We start from the raw sequence: 27,797 nt of genomic DNA, 5'->3' as shown, positions 1-27,797 counted from the left end.
TCGTTATTGTTTCTACATATAGCACTTCATAAATCAGAGGGTGCACACAGCTATTCCCACCATACCAATATGGGATTATATAATATACTGCTTCAGCATAGCATTGTTACATTCTGTTTACTTTTTTGCTGCTTCAGCAAATAACCTTTGCTTCCCAAGTTAACTCTCGGCAACAGAGTTCTAATTCTGTCATAATTTTAACTAAATGAGATTTATTAGAAAGAGAAAGTACAGATTTTAAAATAAGATTTAATTTCCCAGTGATAGTGTTCAGAAATGGGAGGTTATGCAACTTTGTAGTTAACATACTTTTACATTTCAAAATAAAGTGTGTGAGGACATCTTTGTACCTCTTGCCTGTGAAGCATCTGTTTTCCTCGTCTGTTATGTAAAGGTTTCATTTGACGATTCAGATTTTTCCAATGCATTCATTTTCTTGGGAGGGAAAAATTCAAGTTCCAATCAAAATAAAGCTCCAGGCATATTTTCCCTCTCTCTCCGTGTGGACTCAACTGCAGATGGTTGCCCAATTACGTGGAAGTATAAAATGACATACTAGGTGACTCTTCAGTCGGAGACCTCATTCACTGTAGGGTCAACTTGCACTGCAAAATCTGCACTTGCAGTTGAATTGCTGGTATAAATTGTACATACAATTCAGCTATAGCCATAGATCTGAGCAGTTGTATCTCTAAGCATCTGAATGTGAGCACAAATCAGACAAATAAAAGCTCAAATTCTTAGCTTTGCACCCACAAGTAACTCTTATGAGCACAAAATTTTAGGCACAATTGTACTATTTTAAACCATTCCTCCTCAAAGATATAGAGAGAGTGTGTCCTGAAGATCAGTGAACTGTGTCAGACCAACTGGGAAAGAGACTTTCAGAGTAAAGGGCCATTCATTGAAAATCCTTTGCCTCAGTCTCCTTCTAGTTAAACCTGGGAACTATTAGCTTGAGTGTCTCTTCTCAATTCATCTTGCATGGTATTACTCAGAGAGATGTAGTCAAATAGCAGCATAGATTGTTAGCGCGAACACTGCAAAGGTGACAGTGAGAGGCAAGAAGTAGCAGAGACAGTGGGCAGTGGCAACAGCAGAGGAATTGCTCAGCCTCCCTCCCCCACCAAGGGCTGGGATGCAAACCCACATGAACTCACTCCTGAATTTTGGGACTTTGCCAGCCTCTGATAGCTGTGAATGTACAGCAGAGGGAGAGGCAAGTGCCTTTTTAAAAGGGCATTCGTGGGTCGGACTTTCACACCACAAGGTGAGAAACTGAGGCAAAGACCACTGCCTAACATACTGTGGTTATGGTTCGTTATGGTTTGTGCTTTTGAATCATTGTTGCAATGTTTTTTTTTCCCAAACTAAAGCTGAGTTCCCTCTCCCTTTTATTAAAACATTTATTTTGTTATGTACAGACTCTCTGCTTGTGAGTGGGGAAGTTTTGCCTTGTTGAGGCACCCAGGGATGGTGTTTAGTTTTCCAAATTATTGGATGGGGACTTGAGTCAGTTCTGTTTTGTAATGTTAGGATGAACCCCTAGATAATGAACCTGGCCGTTGTTGCTGCTGACACCACATTACATGGTTACATTACAGGGTCACATTCAAAATCACTTAGGAATGGATCTGTAGAAAGCCAAACCTGGTATTGTAACAAGAAACAAACTGGAAACCAGCATAGAACATAGTGGTAGCACAATCCCTGTGAGATGCAATTGAGCAACCACCTTCTACATTCATTGATATTTGAGAATGGTCTTCAGGTGTAGTTACGTGCACAGCTAACCACAATCCATATGTGGAGTGACCGATGACTGTAGCATTGTGTGCTCTGTGAGGGTCACAATCTTATATCCAAGATCAGAAGCGGGGGGGAGGGAAATGTGGCCCTGATGACTAAACACCTCATGTTGCTACTTTTTAAAAAAAAAAAAAATCTGGATTCTTATTTCACCTAAGGTAGACTCCCCTTTTTTTCAGATACCAGAGGGCTTTGTACAACTGAGGATTTTTTAGAGAAGGCTGCTTTTGTGGCCCTAGCTACTAAATATATTCCCATTCAGATAAACCTCTACAAAGTTTGTAGTACTAGACAGTGTCAAATGAAATTCACCAAAACGCAGAGGTATTAGAATATAGACTAATGTTCTTGACTAAACTGTTATACCAGCTGACACAAATTCTATTAAAACCTGTAGGTTTGTGTCAGTTTTAAGATGAATGTATGTGTAATTCAGGAATATAATAAATCATATTTTAAATGTCACGTCACTTATTGCTCTCCAGGTTGTAGAAACCTCAAGCTACTATATTTCTAAAATCCTCAAAGTACTGTAATTCACAAAAGTCAAGAAACAGAGTCAGGAAAAAGTCAAATAGCAAGGGCTGAAATGGATCTATACAGTTTCTTGTAGTCAGGAAAAGAAATAGAATTTCTCTGCATATATTTTTTTTCCTTTATAAAAATGATCTCTGTTTTCCACATGTTAGAAAAGTTGCTTCTAAATTTTGCCAATATATTTACGTAACACTGTATCTCTGTAGTGCCTTCTAAGATACCTTTTCATCTCAAATAAATTGGTTAGTCTCTAAGGTGCCACAAGTACTCCTTTTCTTTTTGCGAATACAGACTAACACGGCTGTTCCTCTGAAACTTTTCATCTATGAATCTGTGATCCTATCTATATTGTGTACAGAAAAGGGGAATCTTATAGTGAATCCATAAGAAAAAAATTAATTATATTAGAATTATATATTTTACTATATGTGAAGCATGAGGACAGCAATGCTGCATTGCAGCAAGAGGAATACATGTATTCAAACTGTTCACATCCTACTTTTACTGGTATAATTTGGGGAATGTTATTTTTGCATTCATAACTTAGAGCAGAACAGATGATGAACATTAAGTTTGAAGACATTAATCCATTATGTTGCTAGTGATTCCTCACTATAGGAAGAGTTTAGATTGCCATAATGTGATTTTTGTTCTGCTGGAGAAAGTTCATTATAAGAGAATTCAATAAAAGTGGGTAATTTTAATCAAACTGATGTTTTTCTTCCATACCACTATATCATAAATCCATGCTAGTGGATTCATAGTTAAGGCTGTAACTGTGTTTCTAGTACACAAAAGTGTTTGTGACTCTTATACCTCAAGGTCCTGGAGAGCAAGGGGTGCACAAAAACTGCTTTGTACCTGTAATTACTCTCTAGACAGGGGACAATTTCATTTTCTTAAAGTTTGAAGTTAAGAAAAAAAGGAGATTCAAACGAGTTTAAAACTGAGAGGCTTTCACGCTAAGAATAGTCCTTTCTTAAAATTTTTTATTTAGATCTCTATCTAAAATAGCTAAGTCAAGAATTCAAAATGTGTGTTATTCTGATGACCTCCATGGGAAATACTGTCTTTGAGAAGACTTATGAAAGTTGAAAGGTACATTTTAGAGAGATTTGCTACAATATGTGAACCTTATAAACTCTGCTAATGGAGTTTTAAAACTTTTTAAAATGACAGTGGTTAATCCTGTAAATGTCTGTGCTGATTTTTTTAAAGTGGTAAAAAAGTTTATAGCCTCCTTTTTGTTATGGAAGATACTTTTGAAAAGGCTTGTACTAATACAGTGCTTTCCATTTGTAGATTTCAAAGTGTTTGGCCAATGGCAGCAAGCATGATTGTCCCCAAACCACACATTGGAAAAGGGAGGCACTGAGAGGGAAAGTGACTTGCCCAAGGACACATGGTGAGTCAATGCCAGAGGAGGGACTAGAACCATTTGTCCTAAATATCAACTCATCACTAGAGTTTAAAGTTTTCAATGGAAATTTCTCTTAGAAATCACAGTTATTCTCTTATTGTATTCTCACCAGGACCTACTCCTCAGATCTGTCAACATCTGTCATCTATAAGAGGTCCTTTCTCAAATTTCTAGTTTTTCTATCCTTACTCACTCACTTGCTATCCAGCAGGTGATGGTGGGGGGGATCTCCACCCCAACATATTCCCCTCACATCCATGCTCTTTGATTCACTGACTGCCCCAGGAGAATCACCACTATGAGAGAGAATACAAGAGAATACTCATTCTTGTGCTGCTGCTACTTCCCTGTACTCCTTCCTGGGGCAATGGAAGGAACATTACTCGCATTACAACTAGGGCTGTCGATTAATCACGGTTAACTCATGCCATTAACTCAAAAAAATTAATTGTGATTAATTGCACTGTTAAACAATAGAATATCAACTGAAATTTATTAAATATTTCTACATTTTCAAATATATTGGTTGCTATTACAACACAGAATACAAAGTGTACAGTGGTCACTTTATATTATTATTTTTATTACAAATATTTGCACTGTAAAAATGATAAAGGTAATAGTATTTTTCAATTCATCTTATACAAGTGCAATCTCTTTATCCTGAAAGTGTAATTTACAAATGTAGGTGTTTTTTTTTAATGTAACTGCACTCAGAAAAACAACAACAATATACAACTTTAGAGCCTACAAGTCCACTCAGTCCTAATTCTTGTTCAGCCACTCACTAAGACAAACAAGTTTGTTTACATTTACAGGTGGGAAGTTTGTTCCTCTTCCACACACACACACACACACACACACACACACATACAATAGATGGTCACTCTTGAGAACATGTATAGAATGGTTCACTTTGATCATTGAACTCAGTGTCCTTAGCTATAATAAACTAGTATGAGGATGGCGGGGGAACTGAGGGAAACAGAACCATAGTCTTGTCCCAACATCCTTCCTTTGTGCCAGAGCAAAAGGTAATGTCCTCAGCAGGAGGTGGTGATAGCCATCTACAAAATAACTTTTGCTGATTTGTGATTGGCAGGGACTGCTCAAATTGAAGAAGTAAGAATGTCTTAATCTCCTGCTATTGTAAGAACATAAGAATGGCCATACTGGGTCAGACCAAAGGTCCATCTAGCCCAGTATCCTGTCTTCCAACAGTGGCCAATGCCAGGTGCCCTACAGGGAATGAACAGAACAGGTAATCATCAAGTGATGATGTAGTCACTCCTATCATCTAGATATTAAGGGCCATATTCTGCCACTTGGATTCATCTTGAGTGGTTTCTTACTCCAGACATCTAGAATAGCCCCACTTAAAACTTAACAATAAATTTCGTAGAGAGGGAGTTGTGAGTATAAATATTTATTAAAATATATTTCTTTACCATATAGTCCCTCTAATTAAAATATAATAATGACCAGAAGGGGCAGCTATGATTAGAAATTTAAACAAGAATGACTATATTATCATTGCAATTGTTGCTTTGCTCTTAGAAGTTCCAGAAAGGGCACTGGCAATGACTTCCCCGACCTATTTTAGTCTACTAACAATCACAAGCACAGTGAGACTAGATTCTTGAAAACAAGCAACATGAATGCATTGCTTTTTGATCAGCAAGGATGTGACTATGCTTGGGTAGTTTAGAGAATTCCATAATTGTTTTGGGTGACTAGAAAACGAAGTATCTGAGTGTGATAGTGAGATGTAAGTAGCCTGAGAAGATCTTTTATATGTATTCCTTGCTGTTAAATACTGAGTCATTTCAAATGTTCATTTTGGAAAAGACCCCTCCAATTCAATTCCTAGACAATGGCAAAATGTTGCTTTTCTCTAATTAATGAGGTAGACCAAGAGGTCACTAAATTCAGAAACTACTGGCAATAAATAAGGAATAGAGTCAGTAGCATTTGGCAGAAAAAAGAATAATGAACATAAAGCAAAACTTTTAATGTTTGAGCCAACTGAAATACTATGACCACTCAAATTCTGACATACTCTTTTTAGTTTGACTGATAAATCAAGTGTAAGTATATAGGAGCTGAAAAATTTTATCCTTATCTGAAGTGCTTTCCATAGCAACAGAATGAGAGAGTTTTGTTTGTCAATAATTGGCTAAAACCTAAAGTTGAGGCAGTCTGGGAGATTTAGGGATCTATCTTCCATTAATTCTGCAAAGGTTTGAAAATCTCAGTGCCCCACCACCATATATCAATGAATACAGAATCCAAGATATGAAAACTAGTAGAACTGTGAGTTGGATATATGGATATACGTGAGGAGAGACTAAAAAGATTAGGGCTATTTAGCTTAGAAAGGAGATGACTAAGGTGGGATATGATAGAGTTCTATAAAATTATGAATGATGTGGAAACAAGAATCATCTTGTTTACTCTTTCATACAGTACAAAACTCAGGGGACATCCCATGAAGCTAATATGCAACAAGAGGAAGTATTTTTTCACACAATGCACAATTACCTGTGGAACTCATTGCCATGGGATGTTGTGATGGCCAAAGTATATCTGGTTCAAAAAAGAACTGGATAAGTTAATGGAGGATAGATCTATCAATGGCTATTATCCAAGATGGTCAGGGATGCAACCCCGTGCTTGGGGTGACCCTAAAACTTTGACTACTAGAAGCCAGCAGTGGAAGTCAGGGGTGGATCACTCCATAATTGCCCTATTCTGTATGTTACCCCTGAAGCTCTGGTATGGGCCACTGTAGGAGACACGATATTGGGCAAGATATTCTGACCAAGTATGGCAGCTCTTATGTTCTTTTAGAGATCACACTGGAACACAGACCTAAGGGGGATAAATAAGACTGGATAAAAAATGGTTATTTCCATCAGTGACCCAATCCTGCTACTGCTACATTGGAAGTTTTGTTATTTGTTATTGGTTTCAACAAGAGGAAGAGTAGGCCTTTGATCTGTTCTTGCTGGATGAACAGGAATGCCAGTTCCTGAATTGTCAGGATATGATTGCTGAGGATGGGTGTCTTAGTTTTATTATGCTAGCTTCCATCTTTCTCTGTAACAAAATTTTCCAGTAACATGAGCATATCTTTTAGATTGCTCCGTAATGCAGTTTGTGCATATTCATATTCTGCATATATTTCCTGTGCTTTCTGATGTGCAGCCTTTTAAGCAATGTTAAGTAATTACATTCTCTTCAGTTGCATTATATATGACAGCATCGTCCGGCTCATCTTTCAGAAGCATGTTGCCCTGTGGAGAAACAGTCCAGACTGCTCTTGAGAATGCATTAAATAGGCAAGTTTGACTCTCAGACCCCAGTGCTTAGACATATTTTCCATGCCAAACTAAGGAAGCAGCAATGCAAAAGAGCTAGGAATTATTGTTTATTATTACTGTAGTGCAACCTTGGATGTCCCTTAAGGCTGTGTCATTTGTGTGAGCACTGAACTAACCTGATATTGTCGTAGTATGAGTACTGAAACTACCTTAAAGAAAGCAACAAGTGGCCTCAAGTTTGCTAGTCTTATGAGCATGATATTGTCATAAGCAGATATAGTGAAGAATTGTAAAAGGAAGGAAAAATTGGGTCAGGAAGCCAAAACCAAGATTTTTCTTTTTATCTGATGCTGTCAACATTCTGCTTCATGATTCCCTCTCAAAACCAGCCATCAATCAGAGCAACTGCCAGAGATGTCATGTTCTTAAGATGCGGTAGCACTGTTATAGAGTTCAAAATATCTTGTATCTGTTTGTTCATGATGATCTCAGCTTAACTTTGCTATCAAAGGACAACTTTCCTATCAAACGACAGCTTGATGTTTTCTTAAGTGAAAAATGTATTCTAATCTATTTGACCATTTTCACTAACTTTGCTACTGTTTTTTTTTTTAAAAATGTGTGGACCCTCAGCCCCTGTTCTGATACTTTTTTCCTTGTCGAGCTGACTCTCTTTGGCTTGGGAACTTTGAAGACTGCCATCTCATTTCCACAAAGCCTAGTCTGCTGGAAATGCTTCCAGTTTCATTATTGTCAGAAGTCTTTTTCTACATTAACATTACACGATTTAAGAACATAGGTCTAGTCATAGTCAAATCAATTTTCTGAGTATATGGCAGGGAGGGAGGAGATGCTGGAGCATTCAGAAATTTTAAAAGTACATTTAAATTATTTACAGGGTTGCATTACTTTCTGAATAATGCGGCACTGTAGATGGATGATTCAAAGCAGTGCCAAGTCTTTTGTAGTCATTTAAGACGCATTTTATGAATCTATCACTCTCCGTATCCACCCACAGACACTTCTCAAACAGCTGAGGCCAAAATCATTATCATGTAGATAAGAGTGAGCCTCACAAAACAAGTACAACAGTTTTAATTAGTCTAATGTATTTAAATTCTCAGAAGATTTTTTTTTTAAAATGCACTTCCAGCTGTTTGGAGCATAACTGCATAAAACCCAGAGTGAGGCAGTGGACTGTATTCATCCCAGGGTGAATGGTAAAATACATCCAGACACACCACCCCCAGTGGCCAATGTCATCACAATTCTCTCTTGATGAAGGGACCCTTAATAAGCCAGCATTACCTAAAACAGTGCTGGCAGGGAAAGGAGATGCTTAGGATAGCAAAGGTCTGTGCTGATTCAGCAGCACCTTTTGGCATAAATTCTACATGGCCATAGCTTAAAGGTGGAAAACCCCTAAAACGTGTGGCAGAGACAAACGCTGAGAACATCGGGGGGTGCAGAAAACCAAGCTGTCCTAAAGGAAAGTAATTTACAGCTTTTCATAAGCCATCTTTGGTAAATCTAGCATTTTCACCCAACTGGTAGTAAAGACTATTCCTGTATTCTCTTAACATCACATGTGAGGATAAAGGTAATTTCACCATGCACTATTGTTTTTTTTTCCCTTTTATTTTCTGTTTTCATTTAGAGATGGGAGAGTGTAACCAGGGGAAAATGTGTGTGCATCCAGGAAGGTTAAAAGGTAACTATGAATGGAAATGAAAGTATTTTGTTTCATAAGAAATAAACTAATGTAGATGGCTTCAATTTCATCTTCAAGGATAGGATTAGAGAGGTGAAGTAATTCAGGTAAAATAAGACCTCAAGCTGTAAGAAAAGGAAAAATTGTTTTCAGTAAAATGTAATGTCAATATTTTTGTAGTATCTTTCTGGGCTATTTCTTGACTCAGAAATTTTGCTTTTTATTAAATTTCTATGCTATCATCATATTTTGCATTGAAAATACAAAAAATGTGGATTTTTGATGCAAGCTGACCTTTAATTGTCTAAAAAATTATATTTCAAATTTTAAATTTGAATTCAAATTATATTTCAAATTTTAATTGTATTTGTTCACTAATAAAAAAAGGAGCCTACAGTCCTAGTCGTTCTATCTCTGATCATAAAAATAGTTTTGGAAAACTAAATTGTATTTGAGAACTTGTTGGCTATCAACCTGTGTCTGATTCTCTGGGGTTAGGTTCCACATCTATATATAGAATCTTATTTAGCCCCCCGAGCATCTGGTCACCTTACAATCTTAAATGTATTTTTCCTTACAATGTCTCTGTGAGGTAGGAAATGCTGTTACCCGCATTTTACAGATAGGCAACTGAGGCATAAAGAGACTAAGCCTTAACTAATTTATGATCCTAAGTCTCGCTGACTGTTAGTAAGACTTAGGCTTGTAAGTCAATTCGGTATTGGAGCACTGAAAGGAGTACACATACCTTTTAAAAATCTGGCCCTAAAAGTGACTTGCCTAAGGTAATATAAGAAGTCTGTAGAAGAGCAAGGAGTTGAAACTGGTTCCCTTAAGTCTAAGCCTAACACCCTGACCAGTGGACCATCCTTTCTTTATTGAGCTTTGATTATTCCCTCTGTTTTTCTACTGACATCTAGTTCCGTTGTTCCTTCGTAGTCTTGTGCCATATCAACCTACTCCTCAACTGCAGCCTCAGTTGCTCATTTGCTGATTCAATGGGGGTAAGGAACTAGGTTTTCAGGAAAGTAACTTCTGACTCTTGAACTAAAGGAAGAAACATGTTTGTTTGCCTAAGACCTTCTACAGCCATGAGTGCAAATATTCCTGGCTGGGTCTGTATAGTGTGCACTTGACATCTCTACTCACACAGGATGAAACCAGACTCTTTAGTTCCACTCACAGAGTGGAAGCAGTACTGCTTAGCTTAGCACATAGGAATCCTGACCAGAAAAAGGCATCATCCTCCAGTGTAAAAGTGACTGAAATGACATATTTATCTTTGCCAAATTCAGTGGTGACATAAACAATTGTGTAACTTAGGATATCATAGGCCAGGTTCATCCATGTGCTAGCTCAGGGATAGAGGGGAATCCGCTTCCTGCCCTTGATATGACCAGAGCCCTTTGTCTCCAAAAATCCACCTTCACTGAGGTTTTCCATGAATGGGGGGTATTCCTGTGGCCTTTTTACTTGCTTGTAAGTGGCATAGAGGGTCTATAGGGCAGGGATTAATTCCTCCTGGTCACAAAATGAATGTAAATGGTGGTGGAGTTTACATAAATGTGGGAGTTGGGGGTAGACCAAATGACTGAATTTACATACTCAGCCTGTCCCAGAAACCTCCTTGAGAACTGCACCTGTTCCTCCAGGCTAAATGTGCCCCTTTATATTTATAAACATCCAACATAATCATCAGACAGTAGATGATGGTTAATAGATTGGGTGAAGATTTGTTTTTGAGGATACTGCATGAATAGATTAAATGATTCATTTTTGTCTAGTTTATACTGTTTGAAATCATGGCATGATGGTCATAAATTCTGTGGGTCAAATTCATCCTGGCATTAGCAGTCACAGTTCCATTGAAATCAGTGGCATTATTCCTCTTTGCAGTATTATTGAATTTGGCCCGGAGTCTTCAAAACTGTGTGCTGTGCTGCCCTGTGAATATGTTTGTCTCTGTTTTGGGTATAAATTATGAGAAAACAGAATTTATAACAAAACAAAAAGTCCACATTGTAGTATTATGCAAAACAAATGCCTTTTTTAATTTTTTTTTTGCACTGTAGAGTTCTTTAGTTCATTGCTTCTCAATCAGTGACCTCCAGGGAGGTCACTAAAGGCAATGGAGTGGGGGGAAGCAGGGAGGGAGTAGCCATGAAGTGTTGAACTTTAGTTACAATTAAAAACAAAGAAAAACTTGCTCTCCTACTCCCCATATACCCCCGCTATTCATGGTTGAGTACTGTCTGTCAGCCTCTCAAAACACATGCACAAATAAATTACATAGGCATATCATTCTCACTGATACATTTTTTACATTACTTTTGTAAAATGTAAAGGGATTGGGGAAATTTTTAACTTCAGAATAAGGGACCACCAATCTAAAAAGGCTGAGAAACGCTGCTTTAGTCTGTGGTTCATTAACTATGAGCGTCTATAATCCTTACTTCCAAATCTAGGATAGAGGACCTAATACAATTCATTCACAGGAATAGTCTCGTTAATAAATGTTTTTGTCACTTCCCGCATGCTCATAAATTTTATCTAGTTGTTTAATTCTATTACAATGATAGTTACATTTTTGGCCCATTTAAACCGCAGTGACATATTGTACTTTTAAATGATGCCTTGGCTAACATTCTTTGTCAATAAAAACAGATTCTGATACTCAAGCCTGTGTGAAAGCTATGGTTGAAAACATAACAATTGCTGTGTTCACTTACAGAAGTATCTTTACTACCAATATTTTGGGGTACCAACACGGTTACCTAAAATCTAATTATATTTTCTTCTGTTCCATTCTTTCATGTAGTCTACCTTTGTACTCCAAAGTCCAAATCAACCCAAAATATAAAGCAGAGAATTTTGAAAAATACAGTTTTTTATTTTAAAGATCTGGGGTGAAATTGTGTTTTCAGTTTCATCGGTGTAAATCGGGAAAAAAATCTATACTAATTTCAGTAGTTACCCCAGTCTTATTGAGAGCAGAATTTAACCCTGGTACATTTAACATTGGGAACATTTTTGATAGACTGTGACTTCTGCAAAGGATTTACTTACAGGGTGAGATTTTGGCATTTCTGTTATAGCCCTGAGTAGGGGCAGTGTGGAATTGCACAGCCCAGGAACAGCACTGGCAAGTCAGTGCCTTAGGCTAGTATAGTCTTTTCCAGGGCTACTCATAGTGCATGGGAAGTGGGCAACTTGCTTCATCCAACAGAATGCACCAGCCTTTCTCTGCAGAAGGGTACTGTAGGTGGACAATGCCATAACTCTGGCCCTTTCCTATCTGGATCCATCTTCCTTGATATCTTTCTTTGCTGGAGACCAGGGAACTAGCAGCACCTGTAGCCCAGCAATGCTGCTATTTTGACAAAGCTCTGTGTAAGCTACATAAGAGTGAAGCTTTTTATAGAGCCCTGTGCAGCTGTGCAAGGACTTCTTCTGCTCCAGCCTATAATGAGCATAATAGATGCATAGTACACCTTGAGATTCCATATCTGTGCAGGGGCTAGTTAATGGAGCGTGCAATATTTTACAATAAACTGCTTCATAGCAACTCCATCAAGTGAAAAAATGTGCATAATCCTTCTTCTCCACCCGTTCCTTTTAAAACTTTGCAAGCAGTCCAACGAGTAATACTGGAGGTGACAGCTCTGCTAATAGACGTATCTATTTATTGTTCCAATTACCTCATAACACTACCATAAAATTAATTAATAATTTTGTGGCTTTTTTCCTCAATCTGCTCTGTGCCAGCTCCTGTGTAAATGAATCTATTATTGCTCCTGCAAAAATAATAAAGTGTGCACAACAAGGAAACAGTGCATGAATATGTAAATAATACAGAAGGCCACTAATATCATAAAATGTGAACGTTCAGTGCCTGGCTTCCAAACTACAGTGACTCTATCTCCTACATAGCCAAACATAGGCAGCAATCCGTGGGTTTTCCCAGGGAGCAGCCGGTTATGGAGAAGTTATATTTTTACTGAAAAGTATTTGCATAGAAAGGACTGTTCCCTGTATGGGGGCAGCTGTAGAAACAAAGGAAGAAGAAGAGGAGTTACGGAGGTGAAACACCAACAATAGTCTTCATTTTCAAGGGTAAGAGGGGTGATTTAGCTATACCCAGATATAGTAGCTGTGGTGCTGTCCGTGTGAGGCCACTTCAGCCTATAAAGATGAGCCCCAAACGTAATAAGGGTGAAAGAATTCAAATAAGTGCACTATTGATCAGTAGTGTAGGAAAGCTACTAATTGTCTGGTGTATAAAAATAAGATTGGTCTTGTCCATTTCCTCATGTACAGGTGCTCATACATTACAGAAACCATCACTAATTTTTCATTCCTTCAGCAATTAAATTACTACATGGTCCAGATTAGGAGGCTCAGTTTGCTACATAGAAGGGCATTTAAAGAGGACCAGAATATTCTCATTGTAGAGAGAGTGCAGATTACATTTGCTTTGAGTGCAGATTACATTCTCCTTCTCCATTCTCATTAAATCTCTGTCAAAAAGAAGCAGTTTCTGAATTGTAATGTGTTTGTATTTCTTGTAAATCACAGTGCTTAAGCTGTAAGAATCTGACCTTTCCAGCATTCTGTGATTTGACTGGTTGATTATTTCTTCATCTCCTCACCACCCATTCTTTCAATGCTGCATAGAGAGGTAATTAAAAAAGATTTAAATGTCTATCAATTTTTCAATTATGGTCTACTGTTTGACTAAAGAAAAATACAGTACTAATCACTGCAGGTGAAATTAAAAACTCTGTCCCTTTTCGGGACTTTTTTCTACCAGGTGCTCTAAACTAAAACAAAATATGCTAGCTTATTATGTACTCATACTATTCATAAAGGGAGATGTACACCCCTGTCTAGAAAACTAGCACCAGGTCTGTGCACCCTTTTTGTGGCCATGTACTGGACTGCATACACCGGCAACGGAGTGTATCTCCTTACTGAATATTCCATCAAATAAATAAAATATTTTCCTTCAATATTTTCAAAACGAGTTTCTGATGATATGAAAGCTGCTACTTGCCAAAATGCAACTTACTCCCCGCTCTGACTTACATATACATCACCTCTAAATTTTGCCCACTGAAACTAAGGGAATTTCAGTTGGTTTAATTCAAGTGATGGGGTCTAAAAGAGAGTTCTAGCAGGAAAAGCATCTAACAGAAAAGTGAAAGGTTGTGAAAGTTAGAGTATCTTTACCTTACAGAAAATTGACTGTGGCCTCATGGGGGTTTTTTCACATGCCTCATAGCATTATAGAGACACAGGTTAAATAGATATAAAATTTAGGAATTGTATGAACATTAAGTCATCACAACTCGTGTCTAGTTTCCACTGTGGCTAAAAGGCTATCAACTAGAAAATTAGAGACATTCAATTTCACTGGTGGACTCCAGGTCTATGGGGAAAAGTTCTTGCAAACTGGGGTCCCTCTTTTGGTAACTTCTGTCCCCTTCACAAAGGGGAAAGTGAGAGGATCCAGGAGAGCACACTGAATCCTTGGGGTGAGCTGTGCAAACTCTGCCCTGAGTTATGGACTCCATGAAAAATGCCTTGTGAACCGTGTGCTGGACCCATGTACATCCCTGGGGTGGGGATGTGGGCAGCTAGTGTCCCTTTCTGATGTTAAATTTTAATAAAGTTGCAGCCTGTCCCTTAAAATCTATCCTTGCATCTGTCCTCATTCATTTGTGAGTCCTGATCAAGGATGCAGAAGAAAAATAAGAGAATAGCAACAGTGATCAACTGATTGTGTAGCTAGTGATCTTAGAAGTGAAATTACTGTATACTTTGTTGTGAATGTTGTAATCTTGCTGAGCCATGACATATTCAAACCATTTAAAACCCATTAGCAGATAGCAACCAATATTTCACAGGCATGATTTGTGTAGTGATAACCTTTTCATATTGTCCCTAAAGTTTGGTGCTGCTTCTTCCTCTTGAATTGCACTGATAAACACATACTTGCAATTAACCTTCTGGAAAATAACGAGTCCCTTTCTACTGGTAAAGTAAGCAAAATTAAACCACTAAGTAACAGTTTATTTGCCTCTGTTTTTGCTTGGACAAACTCCCAATGAAGTCCTTATGGGGCAGAGTCCATTACCCTTCCTCACATTAAGTTGTGCCTTCCTCTGGAGTAATACTGCCTATTCAAGAAGTAACACTCATGGTGAATAAGAACATAAGAATGGCCATACTAGGTCAGACCAAAGGGCCATCTAGTCCAGTATCCTGTCTTCCAACAGTAGCCAATGTCAGAGGGAATGAACAGAACAGGTAATCATCAAGTGATCCATTCCATATTGCCCATTCCCAGCTTCTGGCAAACAGAACCTAGGGACACCATCCCTGCCCATCCTGGCTAATAACCATTGATGGACCTATCTTCCATGAATTTCTCTAGTTCTTTTTTTGAACCCTGTTATATTCTTGGCCTTCACAACATCCTCTGACAAAGATTTCCAAAGGTTGACTGTGCGTTGTGTGAAGAAATACTTCCTTCTGTTTGTGTTAAACCTTCTGTCTATTAATTTCATTTGGTGACCCCTTAACTCGTGTGTTATGAGAAGGAGAAATAAAACTTCCTTATTTACTTTCTCCACACCAGTCATGATTTTATAGACCTCTATCATATGCTCCCTTAGTCCTCTCTTTTCCACGCTGAAAAGTCCCAGTCTTATTAATCTCTCCACATACGGAAGCTGTTTCATACCACTAATAAATGTTGTTGCCCTTTTCTGAACCTTTTCCATTTCCCATGTATCTTTTTTGAGATGGGGCAACCACATCTGCACACAGTATTCAAGATGTGGGCAATACCATGGATTTATATAGAGGCAATCTGATATTTTCTGTCTTATTATCTATCCCTTTCTTAATGATTCCCAACATTGTGTTCACCTTTTTGAATGCTGCTGCACATTGAGTGAATGTTTTCAGAGAACTATCCACAGTGACTCCAAGATCTCTTTCTTGAGTGATAGCAACTAATTTAGATCCCATCATTTTATCTGTATAGTTGGGATTATATTTTCCAATGTGCATTATTTTGCATTTATCAACATTGAATTTCATTTGCCATTTTGTTGCCCAGTCACCTAGTTTTGAGAGATCCTTTTGTAGCTGGTTTCAGAGTAACAGCCGTGTTAGTCTGTATTTGCAAAAAGAAAAGGAGTACTTGTGGCACCTTAGAGACTAACCAATTTATTTGAGCATAAGCTTTCGTGAGCTACAGCTCACTTCATCGGATGCACTCCTTGTTCACATGCTTGTTGACCCCCCAAAGAATTCTAGTAGATTGGTGAGGCATGATTTCCCTTTACAGAAACCATGTTGACTATTCCCCAACAAATTATGTTCATCTATGTGTCTGACAATTTTGTCCTTACTATAGTTTCAACCAGTTTGCCCAGAACTGAAGTCAGGCTTACTGACCTGTAATTGCCAGGATCACCTGTGGAGCCCTTTTAAAAATTGTCATCACATTAGCTATCCTCAAGTCCTTTGGTACAGAAGCTGATTTAAATGATAGGTTACAAACTACAGATAGCAGTTCTGCAATTTCACATTTGAGTTCCTTCAGAACTCTTGGGTGAATACCATCTGGTCCTGGTGGAATCAGGTCCTGTATTAGTTAGATATTGTTTTTAATTTTCAACTTGAGAACTCAAACACCTGAAAGATGGGATTTTATTCTAACTATGAAGAGAAAAACTCGCCTAGGGCCAAAGCAAGCATGGAATATTTCCTCAAAAAGGTGTATGTTTTGGAAAGTGGGGTTATGAATCCTTGTGAAAATAGGGTTATATTCTAAATTGTTTTGCAGCAGCTACAATAGGGGCTATTAAGCTCCTGCCTGAATATGACTTATAGCTTCCTGAGATATAGGTTTTATATTCCTCTTTCATTTACTTGCATGTTTTAAGCAATTTGCTTGTTTAACAGGCTACAAAATACCATGTCTCCCCTTGTTGATATAATTTCACTAAATTGTCCATTGTTTTTAAAGTTTCATGTTTCTACATTTTTCTTTAAATTTGGTTTACAAGATTACATTTCAAACCTGCCTTTGAAATTACCTCGGTACTAAAGTCATTTTCTCAGGAACCAGCAATCTTTGTTTCTTCTTGTCACCTGTAGGCATAGCAAGGAACTCTTCCCATTTAAATGAATACGAGAAGTCATCATAAAAGATTTCTGCTGCCCCATTTTTTCTTATTTATTCCTAACATTCTGCCCATTTACCATGAACTTTTTCACATTTCACAAACCACTAGTCGTCTTTGAAAACAAATTGTGCTATTTACTTATCTCCTCAGAGGAAGCTAATGGTTTACTGGGTGAAATGTCCAGAACAATAAGGAAAAGTGGAGATGTGTATTCCAAATAGAAGTATACATCTTCTGTAAATAACTCCCTGTTGAAATTATGGGATGTTATAGAATTAGACACCGATTTTTATTCTTATTGTATTTCAGCAGTATCAGAGCCTATCCGTGAAAATAATAATTTAACCTGACCATTGCTATACAAATATTTTGTTCTTCTTGTGGCAAAAAAATGCATATTTGCAAATTTATTTTTATTTCATAAAGTACTGCATGTATTTTCCCATTCCATTAACTTGTCTTTGAAGGGACACCATCTCAGTTCTGAACCTCAGGGGCAAGCTATAACTTTTAAAAAGTAACTTCAAAGGAAGGGGGGAAAGAATTGACTGAAACAAAGGCATTCTTAATTCTGCTATGCAAACGTGCTTGTTTAGCTATTACAAATGGAAAAGAGAATAACAAAAAGGCTAACAGTAGCATACCTTCTATACATGTGTGTGATAATCCCAGCCCAATAAATGTATGTACTGTCCATGTCACCATTACAGACTGACCATCTAGGGATTTTGAAGGTCCTCTACTCTTGATCCCCAGTTAATTGAAGTCAAAGGGAATCTTCTTAAATGTCTTCTTTAACACCATTGACTACAGTGGAGTTACACATCAATGAATTTGGTTCACACGATCTTATGTTGATCCATTTTACACTTTCAAAAGGATTTCTTCAGAGTTGAAAATTGAATATAGGGTCACATTTTCAAAAGGTATTAAGGCACCTAAAGATGCAGCTAGGTACCTAATCTGATTCAAATTAATGGGAGTTAATTGATCTGATTAAGCACTTCTAAAAATGCCATTAAATACCTAACTGCATCTTTATTCCTTTGAAATTCAGGCCCATAGTGTACATTATGAATACTTACCATGACTAGTAAGGATTCCTGAATGATATTTTCTTTAATTTAATTTACATTTCTCTATTACTTTTGGCAAATTGTTGACATTCACTGGTATTTTCTTACGTTGAGTCTAGCAGCAAGTGAAACGTGGTTACAAATGTTTTGTTTCTTCTACAATGGAACTTCATGGCTTCACTTGCGAACATGATATACTAAGGCTCTGATACACAAACTAAAGAGTCCGATCATGCAAACGGTTCCCCTGGAAAATTGTCAGGATTTTTGGACAATCTAGGCAAAATTCATTTTCTAACTACAAATAGATGTTCTGTGCAGCATAAGATGATATTACGTACCTTTTGAGTGAATACAGTTTAAAAGTTGAGATGCCTGAGTTTTGCAGAAAGGCAGCTAGACCAGCTAAATTTCGTGGATGGGATCCTTAGAAAAGAGGTATCAGGAATATTTTGCAAAAGAAGGATAACCTACTTGAGGGTGGAGTGAGAAATTTCTATCCATTGCAAAGTGCCCTAATAGGGAGTAGGATGAGGAAAGGAGATTGGAATGGGGGCATGTGCTAACTGTGTGGCGCTGCCAAAGCCTTCCTAAAATTATTAAGTACTCTAGACCTTCACAAACAGTTCCTTAATTAACTTGCACTGTGTCCTACCTATATCTATTTGCCATTACTTAGTCCTGTAATATAATGTTAAAAAAAAGTTAAGGGACAAATATCTAGCAAAGTTAAGTATGCTTATGAAATCACTAAGTACTCCATGTCTGCAGTTTTCTACACAGCATTATGTCAGATGCTGTATTTGGACAGTTGCTGGTATTTAACAGGGAGTCATGATTTTGGATAATCGTGAACACGGAGCCGTTTTTCTTAAGTTGTGAACAAATCAATTATTCTAGTTCCTGAAACACTTGAAAAACAGTGAGTGTAGAAAAATATCAGCTTAGATATGCAGGTGTACTGACTTCTAGTGTGACATACTTGAAAAGCTGTGGATGCCAGAAAAGCTTCAGTGAGACTACTCACTTCAGTAGCAGTTACAGGATCAGCTCCCTGTACTGGTTTTGCAGAGTACATTTGACTCTTAAAATCTTCCAGTATACTGTTAGAGACTTGGGATCTTTAACATTTTGTCCTCTGTTCACCTGAATTTAGGATTTACTAACAGCTCCCAGAAATCAGTTTGTGTGTGTGTATATTTACTCTGACATTTAGAAATAACCAGATCCTATCTATCTATCTATCTATCTATCTATCTATCTATCTATCTATCTATCTATCTATCTATCTATCTATCTATCTATCTATCTATCTATCGGATCTGGTTATTTCTAAATGTCAGAGTAAATATGCTTCATTCCCATGTTGTGTTGCCATGTCATCCCGTTATTGAATCTATTGCCCACCTGGGCTTTCTAGTACATATGTCCTACTTATTACATCTAGGAAGTCTTTACCTAACAAACAATCCCTGAAAAATAACTTCCCTTATATTTTCTGCCATTTTATTTCCCTTTCTTTGCTGGTGATGTATTTCTTGTGAGCCACTCTATAGCTTTGGTTGTAATCATTATTCAGATTAATGTGCATTAAAATGTGAATGTTCTAGAGTAAGATGTCCACTAAAGACTTAAACTCTAGTGACCAATTCCTTGTGGGCTTGCATGGAAAAGCTTGCAGTCTCACTGCTGTGTTAGCCATTGTTTGTTAGATTGCAAATGAAAACCACCCTGAAAGCTGCCAGTAGCTGTATCAAATTTATTTTTGTAGAGTTGTTTGTCTTACTTGAAAGGATGAGTCAAGGAGCAGGAAAGATCACTAATGTAACCTCGAAACAAACACACCATATTTCTGTGCTTATTTGTTTGCTAAAAGTTGTCCATACAAAACGATTACCCTTTTAAGTAGGTTTCTCTCATATTAGAATTGACTAGAAAAAGATGTAGTGTAGGTGTAGCTAACATGACATATCCCAATCTTGTACCAGCCCCTTTGTGTTATCTCAGCATCTGGTTCCATCATTTCCCCTCAGAGAGTCAAGGCAGTTGTCAAGGGAAAGGGCATGGCTAAAGCACTGCTGCTTTTTGCCAGTTCCTTTGTGGGGTTGGTACTTGATGTTGCTGGTGCAGACCTGAGGCTGTTCTCAGACAAGGGTTCAAATTGAACCACACAGCTCTATCAGTCAGAAGTGTACAAGGAATAAAACCACCCTGCTCAAGTCCTGCACTGTGCCAAACTGTGTAAAAGGTGGTTATTTATTGTTATAGGTATATCATCAGGTAACAACACCAGTAAATATACTTACATAAGTATAGGAGTACTTGTGGCACCTTAGAAACTAACCAATTTGTTTGAGCATAAGCTTTCGTGAGCTACAGCTCACTTCATCGGATGCATACTGTGGAAAGTACAGAAGATCTTTTTATACACACAAACCATGAAAAAATGGGTGTTTACCACTACAAAAGGTTTTCTCTCCCCCCACCCCACTCTCCTGCTGGTAATAGCTTATCTAAAGTGATCACTCTCCTTACAATGTATATGATAATCAAGGTGGGCCATTTCCAGCACAAATCCAACCCTGGGGATAAGCTATTACCAACAGGAGAGTGGGTTTGGGGTGGGGGGGGAGAGAAAACCTGGATTTGTGCTGGAAATGGCCCACCTTGATTATCATACACATTGTAAGGAGAGTGATCACTTTAGATAAGCTTTACCAGCAGGAGAATGGGGGGGGAGAAAACCTTTTGTAGTGGTAAACACCCATTTTTTCATAGTTCGTGTGTATAAAAAGATTTTCTGTGCTTTCCACAGTATGCATCCGATAAAGTGAGCCATAGCTCACGAAAGCTTATGCTCAAATAAATTGGTTAGTCTCTAAGGTGCCACAAGTACTCCTTTTCTTTTTGCGAATACAGACTAACACAGCTGTTACTCTGAAACCTTACATAAGTAAGTATATTTGTTTTAGGTGTGGTATATACGTACTTGGTGCAGCATTGTTTATCACAAATGTGTTATTGCAAACAATATTTGAATATACACTGTTGTAGATGAGCGGGTATTATCCTTGCATACAGGTATATGGTTCAACATGATTATACAGGTGTATGCTGAAATACATCACCAGTCTATTGGTGGTTGGTGGACTGTTTTGCGCATACATGCAAAGTGGATGATTTCATATGATACTGTGATTATCGGAAGTTTAGGCTGTGAAAATGGAACCCCATATCTCAATGGGTACTTGATTTCCACCACCCTGGAAACACACACATACTTGATTTAATATAATACAAGTGTCTGACATCATAGTCTTGCAGAGAATAATTTAACGGAAAAGACAGACATTTGCACTTTTGGATACCTGATCTAAGTAAATAGAAAAAATGTACAGAAAATCAAGGGTTTTGTTGTATTCCTATTCTCATGCTATTTTATAAGCTTCAACCTCCTCATTTGTTGTGAAGTCAAAACATCTTGACATTTTGACAACTGACAGGGATTTTATGATTAAGGAAGACAAAAATTCACACTCAGATGCATCTTTTATTCGCAGCACATTAACTGCACTCAGTATTTCTAGTCAGTCATTGTTCACATCAGAAAATAGTGAATTGCCATCCTGTTTTTTCCCTTTCATGCAGCGTGATTAACATATATTTCTAGCTAGCTAGCTATCTGTGTGTGTGTGTGTAAACACCCACACACATCACACACTGTTGCACAGTAAGACCTTGATTTAAACTGACAAAAGACAAGGGATCCCAAGTTAAATCTTCTATGGGATTCACATTTTGAACAGACCTTCTGTAGCACATATGGTTTTTGAAGACAACTCCCTGTTCTGAGGTCATAATACCTATGTTAAACTAGATGAACTTAAGATGGTGCACCAATTTTACCATGGAATTTCCATGGTTTTGTTGGTTTAAATCAAACTTTTAACTTTATGGTACCCTATACTTAATTTCTTTATCTAATATATTTTTATCAAGTTTTCTCCTGATAAGTAATAATAATTCTCCCAGTTTGTTTATAGTTTAATTAATTTTGTCCTTGGCAAAAACAAACAAAAATGTGGGAAAATATAAAATATTGTTCTTTTAAATCTTTTTCAATCAAGTAAAGGTTGCTGGCAGTCATTGATGTCTTACAAGGTTCCATTAATACCTATTCCACTTTTCTATCCTTTTTCTTGACTTGCAAACCAAAATGAATTTTAAATAAATTTTAGTTGATTGCAGGCAAAATTGGCATGGACTCTCCAGTGTAAAACCATATGAAATAAAACTAGAGAGAAAACTAGAGAGAAACCAGAATAAAACTGTTACTCCAATGACTTCTCTACTTTGTGCCTCTTACCTACAACTATGAGTGGAAATCATGGGGAGCTATTGGCAGGGACATCTCTGTGGCAGGTTCATGGATCTGCAATATGCTGTCACTGGAAATCCACTGCAGCCCAAACCTGACCACTTTTAGAACATAATGCAAGAAAGTGCAACAACTACTGTGAATAAGATGAACAGAATTTGTTCTAACTTTAAGTCTTTGTTCAAAATTTTATACTATCTGTAGCAATTCTAGTTCTGCAGCTTCTAGATAAGTTGGTTTGATCATCGTAGAGAGATGTGCAGTACACAACTTTATATTTTCTTGATCTATATTAGATAAACAGTGGCTAAACATTAGCGACCCATTGCTTATAAATAAAAATCAACCAATCATTATTAGAGATCAAAAAGTCCCGCATGATGTCCATCCCACTACTAATATAGGATTATTTTCTATATAATGTTTAGACACATTTGCATAATTTTAGTGATGTCTGGAGCTGGATAGGAAATTTTCATCAAAATAGTTTTCCATTGGAAAACTCTGTTTCAACAAAACAGAATATTGTTCACAAAATCCTATTTTGACAGTTTTGTTTGGGGGAAAAAAATGGATAAATGTTTTGAAAATGTTAGCATCTCATTTTGACATTTTCTGATTGAAAATTTTGTTTGTTTCTTTGTTTTTTGGTTGAGGACTATTTTACTAATTCAAATACTGCCTTGATTTCAATCAGCTGAAGGTCATACAGCGGTGCTTCTGGTGTGAGTAAGAGAAACAGCATTTGGTCCCCTGTTAGTTAGTTATTAGTGTAATAAATAATACCAGCAGCTATTTATGTACAGCTAAGTAAATTAAATAGAACATATTACACTATTATTCACTATTTAAGATGCCAAGAAAACCATTACAATTGTTTTTTTTTCTCTCTTTAAAACTTTAATTGTTGCATTTGTCAGTTAGCAAGAGTGTCAGTGTGTTATACCATATCCTTATAGGTGAAGAATTCCTTACCTTCTCCTCTTCTTATTCTTATTCCTGCTGCTGCACAAATGCCTGATAATGCCTTCACCTACTAAAGATTCAGGTGTCTGTTTAGAGATAAAACTGTGCTTTTAGTACAGCAAAGGCTGTGTCACTTTCTTCTATTGGCATCCCCTGTTTTTAGGCAGTTCAGAAGAAAGATGCAGGTATGTTTACCAGAAATTGGAGCTGTATCGATTTCAGAGATGAAGGGTGTTTGGATCAATTTTCTTTTTAATTTGGGGCATTCTAAAGGTAAGAGTCCAGGAAGATCTGGGTTCAGATTTTGCACATCCCCCAAGTTTGAGGTGTTGAGATCTGGCGGTTCAGTTCATGCCCACCTGTGCTACAAAGTTAACAGTTTTTTTTATACTTCATGTGATCCCCTTCTTACCACTGTGCATGGTGTGTGATGTGAAAACAAACTGAAACATTGTCAGAAGAAGAACACAAATCTTTAATACAGCAAAAGCTCTCAACATGCACAAGTAATTCATTTTTCTTCTTTTTGGAACAGAAGCCTTGTTCACATTTGTGCCTACCCTAAACTAGTCCAAACCTATTTGAGTGTATGTGGAAAGCATTTAAAAACAATGCCTAGCTGAAGTTAGTTGGAAAGCTTTCGTTATTTTTAACTGCCACCCACATAAGTTCAAGTAGGTTTTGCATGGTTTATGATAGGCTCTGTAGGATATGAAACACTCTGTTATGAAAAGATGATGGACAAATTAAGACATTGAAAGCCCTAATATTTCATCATCAGTCATAGACTCTTGACTGTGAGAAAAATAATACTTTAACATATAAAACAATTTATAAATGTTTCCTTTCAAATTAGCCCGTTGATGGGAAACATTCAGACTTTTACCATATTATGACTGTGGATAAGGAATAGGTAGTAATATTTTGTGACTATTCCTGCAGGACACTAAACAGAAGTTCTCAGCAAAAGAAATGAAGTGCATAAAAGATGGGCCTGCACAGAGAATTCCAAATTGTAATCCCTAATTCTTCCACAGTTTGCATAAATCTATAAAATGTTTAATACATATGGCATATATTGTATGTAATAAAGCAAATTGTTCCTCATATGTTTCTCTTCCAGATGTACAATGGATGTTAAAAAGTGTACTCAAAGGCGAAGGTGGAGAGGAAAAAAAAAAGCAGGAACTCCTTACAGTGAGATGATGATATATGGGAAATATATCAGAAGAGTCCAGAACTAAGTCTTATTCAGGTCTTATTGACTTCAATGGGAGCTGGATTAAGTCTATGGTGACTAGAGAACATAATATATACAATAGAGATTGAGGAAAACACTCTGTAAACTTTATATCCTTCATCTATGAATAAAATATGCCTTCAACTCAGGAATTCTTTCCTATACACACATGAACTTTTTTATTTCAATCCCCATCTAACTCCTTAGACAAAAACATCAAATCCACTAGGGAGATCTATAATCCATAGATAACATAGGCTGAAAAGAATGTCAGCATTTCAAATAGCAATTTCTATTTTGTATGGTTAATAACATAGCAATAAAAACATATCCCAGCCTGAAATGTTGCATTAAAGGTTTCCACTGAAGTTTGTGATTGTTTGTTTGTTTAGAATGATAAACCACTGGGCCATTTTTGAGTAATAAAATTACAAAAAAATGTAGGGATGCAGATTTTTAAGACTTTTTTAGTGCATGTAGAACACAAAGATGTTTCAAAGTAAAATACAATTATCTGAGCCTACATCATTGAAAGTTTGAGGAAAGAAAACTTTGGTTGATGGTGTCAAAGAACACTGTCTGATACACAAGGACTCATTTCCCAGTTCTGAAGAAGAGCTCTGTATAATCTTGAAAGCTTGTCTCTCTCTCACTAATAGAAGCTGGTCCAATAAAAGATATGTTCCTGCGCCCTGCTTATCTCACAAAAGGACTCAAATAACTCCTACAAACATATCCCACTGCTATGATGGTAGTGAAAAGAACCTAACTCTCTTTTGCCATAGATGTGGTAATGTTATGCCTTGCAGAAATTATCTGCACTGTAAATTACTTTGTATACTCAAGTTTCAGAGTAACAGCCGTGTTAGTCTGTATTCGCAAAAAGAAAAAGATGCATCCGATGAAGTTAGCTGAGTGAAGTGAAGTGAAGTGAGCTGTAGCTCACGAAAGCTCATGCTCAAATAAATTGGTTAGTCTCTAAGGTGCCACAAGTACTCCTTTTCTTTTTGTATACACAGATTGACTCCACTCAGTTTCCGAAACACTACATAATTAACTGTGAGGAATGATCTCACCCACTTCTGGGGTTGTCTCAACAGCTGCTAAAAACAAACCAACAGGAGGACCATAAGAACGGCCATACTGGGTCAGACCAAAGGGCCATCTAGCTCAGTATCCTGTCTTCCGACAGTGGGCAATGCCGGTGTCCCAGAGGGAATGAACAGAACAGGTAATCATCAAGGAATCAATTCCCTATCGCCCATTCCCAGCTTCTGGCAAACAGAGGCTAGGGACACCATCCCCGCCCATCCTGGCTAATAGCCATTGATGGACGTATCCTCCATGAATTTATCTTTTTTGAACCCTGTTATAGTTCAAACAATCTTGGCCTTCACAACATCCTCTGGCAAAGATTTCCAAAGGTTCCAAAGATTTCCAAAGGTTGACTGTGTTGTGTGAAGAAATACTTCCTTTTGTTTCTTATAAACCTGCTGCCTTTTAATTTCATTTGGTGACCCATAGCTTGTGTGTTATGAGAAGGAGTAAAAAACACTTCCGTATTTACTTTCTCCACACCAGTCATGATTTTAGAGACCTCAATCATATCACCCCTTAGCCGTCTCTTTTCCAAGCTGAAAAGTCCCAGTCTTATTAATCTCTCCTCATATGAAAGCCGTTCCATAGCACTAATAAATTTTGTTGCCCTTTTCTGAACCTTTTCCAATTCCAATATATCTTTTTTGAGATAGGGCGACAACATCTGCACACCGTATTCAAGATGTGGGCATGTCATGGATTCATATAGAGAGGCACTCTGATATTTTCTGTCTTATTATCCATCCCTTTCTTAATGATTCCCAATAATCTGTTCACTTTTTCAACTGCCACTGCACAATGAGTGGATGTTTTCAGACAACTATGCACACTGACTCCAAGATCTCCTTCTTGAGTGGTAACAGCTGATTTAGACCCCATCATTTTATATATATAGTTGGAATTATGTTTTTCAATGTGCACTACTTTGAATTTCATCTGCCATTTTGTTGCCCAGTCACCTCGTTTTGAGAGATCCTTTTGTAGCTCTTCACAGTCTGCCTGGGACTTAACTATCTTGAGTAGTTTTGTATCATCTGCAAATATTGCCACCTCACTGTTTACCCCTTTTTCCAGATCATTTATGAATTAGTTGAATAGGGCTAGTCCCAGTACAGACTCATGAGGGGACAAAGCTATTAACCTTTCTCCATTCTGAAAACTGGCCATTTATTCCTACCCTTTGTTTCCTATCTTTTAACTGGTTACAAATCCATGAGAGGACCTCTTATGCCATGACAGTTTGCTTTGATTAAGAGCCTTTTGTGGGGGACCTTGTCAAAGGCTTTCTGAAAATCTAAATACACTATATCCACTGGATACCCCTTGTCCACGTGGTTGTTGACCCCCTCAAATAATTCTAGTAGATTGGTGAGGCATGATTTCCCTTTACAGAAACCATGTTGACTATTCCCCAACAAGTTATGTTCATCTACATGTCTGACAATTTTCTTCTTACTATAGTTTCAACCAGCTTGCCCAGAACTGAAGTCAGGCTTACTGACCTGTAATTGCCGGGATCACCTGTGGAGCCCTTTTTAAAAATTGTCATCACATTAGCTATCCTCAAGTCCTTTGGTACAGAAGCTGATTTAAATGATAGGTTACAAACTACAGATAATAGTTCTGCAATTTCACATTTGAGTTCCTTCAGAATTCTTGGGTGAATACCATCTGGTCCTGGTGACTTATTACTGTTTAGTTTATCAATTAATCCAAAACCTCCTCTAATGACACCTCAGTCTGGGACAATTCCTCAGCTTTGTCACCGGTTTGGGAATCTCACTTACATCCTTTACCTTGAACACCAGTACAAGGAATTCATTTAGTTTCTCCGCAATGGCCTGATCATTCTTGAGTGCTCCTTTAGCATCTCAATTGTCCAGTGGCTCCACTGGTTGTTTAGCAGGCTTCCTGCTTCTGATGTAGTTACATAAAAGTTTTGCTATTACTTTTTGAGTCTTTGGTTAGCTGTTCTTCATATTCTATTTTGGCCTTCTTAATTATATTTTTACATTTCATTTGCTCCTTTCTATTTTCC

At 37.4% G+C, this 27,797-nt stretch overlaps 1 long non-coding RNA gene across 4 annotated transcripts in view; it reads left to right on the top strand.

Moving 5' to 3' along the window:
* LOC140916868 (uncharacterized) overlaps nt 1-24,942 on the top strand; it is a 312,726-nt gene extending 287,784 nt beyond the window's left edge. For all 4 annotated transcript variants that reach the window (XR_012160675.1, XR_012160673.1, XR_012160674.1 and 1 more), the window contains 3 exons: nt 3,649-3,751; nt 8,747-8,800; nt 24,545-24,942. This is a non-coding gene — a long non-coding RNA (uncharacterized lncRNA). The remainder of the gene's footprint in view (nt 1-3,648; nt 3,752-8,746; nt 8,801-24,544) is intronic.
* The last annotated feature ends 2,855 nt before the right edge of the window (nt 24,943-27,797 follow it).

The sequence above is a fragment of the Lepidochelys kempii genome, chromosome 9 (assembly GCF_965140265.1).
Source record: "Lepidochelys kempii isolate rLepKem1 chromosome 9, rLepKem1.hap2, whole genome shotgun sequence".
Classification (NCBI taxonomy): Eukaryota; Metazoa; Chordata; order Testudines; family Cheloniidae; genus Lepidochelys; species Lepidochelys kempii.
Note: the sequence above shows the minus strand (reverse complement) of the source record. Positions and strands in the feature narration are given on the sequence as shown.